We start from the raw sequence: 5,445 nt of genomic DNA on the forward strand, positions 1-5,445 counted from the left end.
TGATAAACAAGCAATAAGGCAGGAAGTACCATGTTTGCGCAGCCTCTCATGCTGGGTGTGTTATTTGTCATGCCTGCTATTTTCTTCTCTCAGCCAAGGAGTTTTAACTGTATTGGAAATGAGTTAAATTGTGCTGTGCAGCACTTGGGATGGCAGGCGTCCCTATCAGGCATGCGTGTGCGGGGGTGAGGGGGGATTATCAAATGCCCTCCGGTTCCAGCTGTTCTTCTCTGCGTCCAGGCAACTGCTCGCATAAAAGCCACCAGGCAGGGCCTGCCAGGGATGGTGGTGCGAGCACCGTCCCTGCTCCCAGGGTGTCACCGGCGGTCCTAAGTCAGGCCGAAAGGACGATGCCAGGCCTTACAGCGCAGGGTGGGTGTTCGACTGTGAGCGATGGGTGCCATGTCTACGGTCACGTTGCTCCCAAGTCCTTGGAAGCCTTTGTGCCGATGGACAAGCGGAGCCGGCCGCCCCTGCCTGGGGCACGAGGGCCAGGGGCACGGAGGGGCAGGCACGTGCCCTGGGGGCGGTGGGAGCTCCGCTACAGGGCGGACAGCGGCTCTACTCCGCGCCGCCCCGGCCGCAGCACCACGGCCAGCGGCCAGCGGCTCCGCCTCTCGCGAGAGCGCGGGCACCACCCATAACGGGGGCAGGCAGGCGCGAAGTCTCGCGAGAGCGGTGGCCGCTGCAGCAGGAGGCGCTGGGCGCGGAGCCGAGCGGGAGCCACGGGGCCCTCGGGCCTCTGCGCCGCCGCCGGAAGGTGAGTCCCGCTTGGGGCCTTGCGGCCCGCGGCGGTGCGTATGAGGGGAGCCTGCCGGGGCCCTACGTGTGCACGGGGGACTGCTCTCTCCCGGAGTGCATGCGTGCGCGTCCTCGGGGAGGCCTGGTTGCTCCCCCCCCCCAGTGGCACGGTCGTGCCCAGCGCTGTTGGCCGGCGCCTTAGGCCGGCCCTATGTGGTCTGTGTTCGCCCAGGGGAGATGGGCGCCAGCTGAGATCCTGCCTCTCCAACGGAAGTGCGGTGGGTTCAGAAGAGCAGTTCTTGTTCAGGATCCCTCTCTTTCTAAGGAGATGTGTTCAAAGCCTGGGTGACAGACAGTGCTCGGGGGTGCTGGAGAACCGGCCCTTGGCCTCAGCTGTGATGAATATGCAAGGGAGAATTCCTGCCCAAAGTGGTAGGTGAGTGAATGGGCTTCCTTCAGTGGGAGCACACTGGGGCTGTCTGTGCCTGTGGCATGTGGAAGCCAGGGTTGGAGCCCAGTGATTTACACTTTGTTCCTGCAGGAGAGAGAGGAGTTGAGTATTCCTGTGAAAAATGGATCCTATAACCCATGTGTAAAGGGGTGGGTGTGGGGAGAGTGGTATTCTCCTCTTCCCTTGGTGCTTTTTGCTCACTGTCTTCTGCTTGCTTACATTTGTTTCCTCAGCTGGGAGAAATGGCTAAAAATGACACTCTATAAAACCAAGCCCTAGTAAGACCCTATGTAAGCTGGTGTTCTGTTGGTTTTTTGTTTATTTTGTATTAGTCATGTCAGAGAAATATCAATGATCCAGGCAGGAAGCTCTTTTTTTATTTAGGGCATCAGCTATATAGGAAAAAGTCATGGCCTTGACCAGCTATATAGGAAAAAGTCATGGCCTTGACCAGCTATATAGGAAAAAATCATGGCCTTGATACCAGGAATGTGGAGGGCATATGCAGTTGATCTGCAGGCAGAAGTGGGTGATTTTTTTTGCATAAACAGAGTGTCCATGCTTTCTTTCTTTCTTTCTTCTTAAGAGGCCAGATGTTTCCAATGAAATCAATGGCAATGCACCCTCTGATTCTGTTAGGACCAGGGTTTCACCTGATGTGTGATGTATTCTTTACTTTCCACTGTTTATATTAGTAGTCATCTCCACCAGAAGCAATAAGCTTTGATGAAGTAATTGACCAAGCTGAGTGGTACTTTCGTAGTTATCCTGGGCATTCAAGTGAAAGGATAATAGACCTGGTTTCAATGGCTGCTTATGGCTGGCTTCATCTCCATTAAAGCAGCACTGACAGATTAGGCCCAAAAGTTGTATTTGATCATTAAAGACTTTTGTAATGTCTTTAATTTGGCTGTAATCTTGCAAACATGTGCATGTTAATCCTTTGTTCTTCAGTGATTGCTGGCTCCATTTGAGCCATCTTGGGGGCTGATTTTAAGAGTTGCTGAGCAATCCCAGATCTTACTGATGACAAATGTGCTCAGCTGTTTGATGTTTCCCAAATTGGGCACATAGCAAAGTCTCACCTGCATATCTTGGCAAAAATGCCCAGCCACTGCATGTATCTCCAGTCTCCAACCTTTCCTTTTACCCTCCTGAGCCATATCCAGATGAGCTCAGATGTGCAGTACAGGCAACCCCTGCTTAACGCTGTTTTGCTATAATGCTCGTTTTAAATTGATACCTGATTTCACTTGGTGCTCAGCAAGCTTTGTTATAATGTGCACCATCTTGAGTCATTAAAAACAATTGCAGTTGCCATCTTGGGTTGTCATACTTTTGGTTTTGCTTAATGCTCAGTTTTTCAGGGAGTGCTAAGTGTGGGTTGCCTGTATGTGGTGCTGCAGACCATCCCGGAGTAAAAAAAAACAAAAAAAACCCACACCAAAAAAATGCGGGGTGGTGCACACGGCAGCAACATGTGCTACCCAACACGGAGCCTGGCTGGCCAGAACCATGCTCTGGCTGGTGGCCAGGTTTCCTGCTGCAGTCCTGGAAGGCCCCCAGAACCCCAGGTGAGGCTACTGGGGCCAGCATAGTAGCTGGCCCCAGCCTCCCCTACCCCATCTGAGGTAACCTGCCATGCACTAGAGTGTGCATGGTACAGGCATTCCCCTGGGAAAAGAAATGTCTGTGTTCATCTGGATGTGGCCCTTGATGTCAAACGCTTCTATTTCTGGCCCTTGTTTCCTAAATGCATTCCATATTGCTCTTCATTTTTGATGCACAAATCTGAGGCACAGGTGGTCCAGGGTGGGCAATGTTGTCAGTATTAAATCCAGGGCAGGCTAGGGCTGCGCACTGCTGGTGGCAGCAGGGAGGCGCCACAGGGCATGTGGGCTCCAGGCTGTTGTGGGGTGGGGGTGCATGTGAGGGGGCTCCCATGTACACCTCACTATAACCACAAACCCCACCCCACATGCACTCCCCCACACCTCCATGCTCTCTCGCACACCCCACATGCGCGCACACACACATACGTACCCATAGCCCCCCACAAGCCCCATACCCCCTTGCAATATATAAGAATAAGACTTGGTTTTGAGCTATTATGCAATCACCTCTATCACTATGCAAATGCACACAAATCAGGAGAAAAATATTTTTTTTAAATAAAATTAAAATATGTTATTGTGGATACTTGATTTTTAGTGTGTAATTTTCTTTTTTCTTTCTGGTTCCAGGGTGGCAAACTCCATTCCCAAAAGGAGTACTTCCAGGGGCAAGGGGGAGGGACTTCTAGTGGCAAAGGTTGGGTTGGGGGGCAGGACTTCTGGTCCCAAGATGGCAACGAGGGGGCAGGGCACCTGTCAAGGGATGAAGCTACTCTTGCAGTCCTCGACAGCTTGCCAAAACTTGTTAAGTAGCTCTCCAGCTGAAATAATTGCCCACCCCTGGAGTAGATACAGGTCTAACTCTTACAGGCCTGCCAGTAGCCTTTGGCACCATCAGTCATAAGAACTGGGTTACCTGTTCAAAACCTCCAGCTGGAGTAAACAACAGTACTATTTTTTAGTGTTTTTCCTGTCCCCAGGATGTGATCTCCTTAAGCCTTGATGGCTTCTGGGCAGGCTTCAGTAGGGTTCTGTATATTTTTCTTTTATATACTTTTCTTAATGTATATATGAGGAGGCTGTGGGAGCTGGACCGTTTGACCTGGGGTGCTGCCAGGATGAAGTTAATGCACAGCTCTGTAGTTATAAACAAAACTCAAAATATATGTGGCTACCCCCCTGTCTGACAGTGTTGGCCACAAAGATCATATTACATCACTGCTCCACTAAATGCTGTCTTGCCTAAATGCAATTCACAGTGGCAATACTGATTTCTAAAAACTTCTAGATACCTGTGTAGTCCTACTGTTCTAAAATGCCTTTTGACTTCCTGAAAGATTACTACTTTGAATTGCATGGTTGGGCAAGTGAGGCCATCTCGGTCCCTAGACTTATGCATTTAAGTCGCTACATTCCCAGTGACTCAAGCTTTCTTTCACATCATCTGCTCAACTGACCCAAGTTTACTGACTCAGGATCTCAATATGAGACCTACTGTTGCACCGGACCCACAAGCAACCCTTCTCCTCTCTCTCCGCACCAAACACATGGGCACTTTCCATCCCTCCTCCATGGCTGTCCCATGCAGATGCCCCTTCCCCCTGGACATGGGCTCTGCTGCTGTACCTCACCAGTGTCCTGTGCCATGGGTTTTGCTGGTACTGCAGACTTGATGGCTCAGTATAGATGTAGGTCACTTGAGTAGGAACATAAGACTAAGCCTATCCCTGTCTCACATTGCTGAATCTTCTTTTGCTCATCAGACTCCAGCCAGCACTTTAATTGGTGCACATGCTTTAGGCCTTTGGAGCTAGTGGGCTTACTCTGTACTGATGTCACTGTACCATGCTGTGCCAGAAGCAAAAGCCAGAGTGAGGGGAAGCCCAGAGCCTCTGGTAGCAGCTGTTGGCAGTTGTTCCTGCTGTCACCACAGAATAACCGATCATGAGCCACATGTGGCCCATGAGCCACCAGTTGGACATCATTGCTTTTAAATTATGCGTGGAGTTTCCTTGAGTTGCTAGGAAAGGCTGACAGACAGGGCTCTGTGCCACATTGGATCCAGATCAAGGTTTCAATCCATTTGGGGTTGGGTTTGACTCTTCTTTAGGAGAATGCAAACATGGGTCTGGGTCTGCAGTATAGCTACATGCCACACAACAGAGCTAGCTGTTTTTATCAAGCCCTTCCTTTGCTCCTTGCTGAGCAGCATGTTCTCTTCTGTAGATTACAGCGCAGTTGGGTCAGTGTTTCAGGTATGCCTCTCGTGCACTCCAGCCTGATCTCCTCTCCTTGAAATAGACTGCAGTATAGATGTAGGTCACTTGAGTAGGAGCTAAGACTAAGCCTATCCCTGTCCCACATTGCTGAATCTTCTTTTGCTCATCAGACTCCAGCCAGCACTTTAACTGCTGCACATGCTTTAGGCCTCTGGAGCTAGTGGGCTTACTCTGTACTGATGTCACCAGGTGTTGTGATTACAGGTCTGTGTATAAATGCTGCAGGGGTGTGTGCCTGGTAGAGAGCATACAGAGAAATATAACCGTGCCTTATTATAGCACTGTCCTTGAAGGTGAGTTATTTTGGGCATCTGAGGAGTGTTTGTTTTACCAGAGGTGATTTCCGTGTCCCCCCCCCCCC

General features: G+C 50.5%; 1 protein-coding gene across 2 annotated transcripts in view; it reads left to right on the forward strand.

The window, feature by feature from the left end:
* Nucleotides 1-675: 675 nt before the first annotated feature.
* Nucleotides 676-5,445, forward strand: part of SCAMP5 (secretory carrier membrane protein 5) — a 37,655-nt gene continuing 32,885 nt past the window's right edge. For both annotated transcript variants that reach the window (XM_019504468.1, XM_019504467.1), the window contains exon 1: nucleotides 676-760. The gene's annotated coding sequence lies outside the window, so the exon portion shown is untranslated. The remainder of the gene's footprint in view (nucleotides 761-5,445) is intronic.

The sequence above is a fragment of the Gavialis gangeticus genome, unplaced genomic scaffold (genome assembly GCF_001723915.1).
Source record: "Gavialis gangeticus isolate Ggan-Ray unplaced genomic scaffold, GavGan_comp1, whole genome shotgun sequence".
Classification (NCBI taxonomy): Eukaryota; Metazoa; Chordata; order Crocodylia; family Gavialidae; genus Gavialis; species Gavialis gangeticus.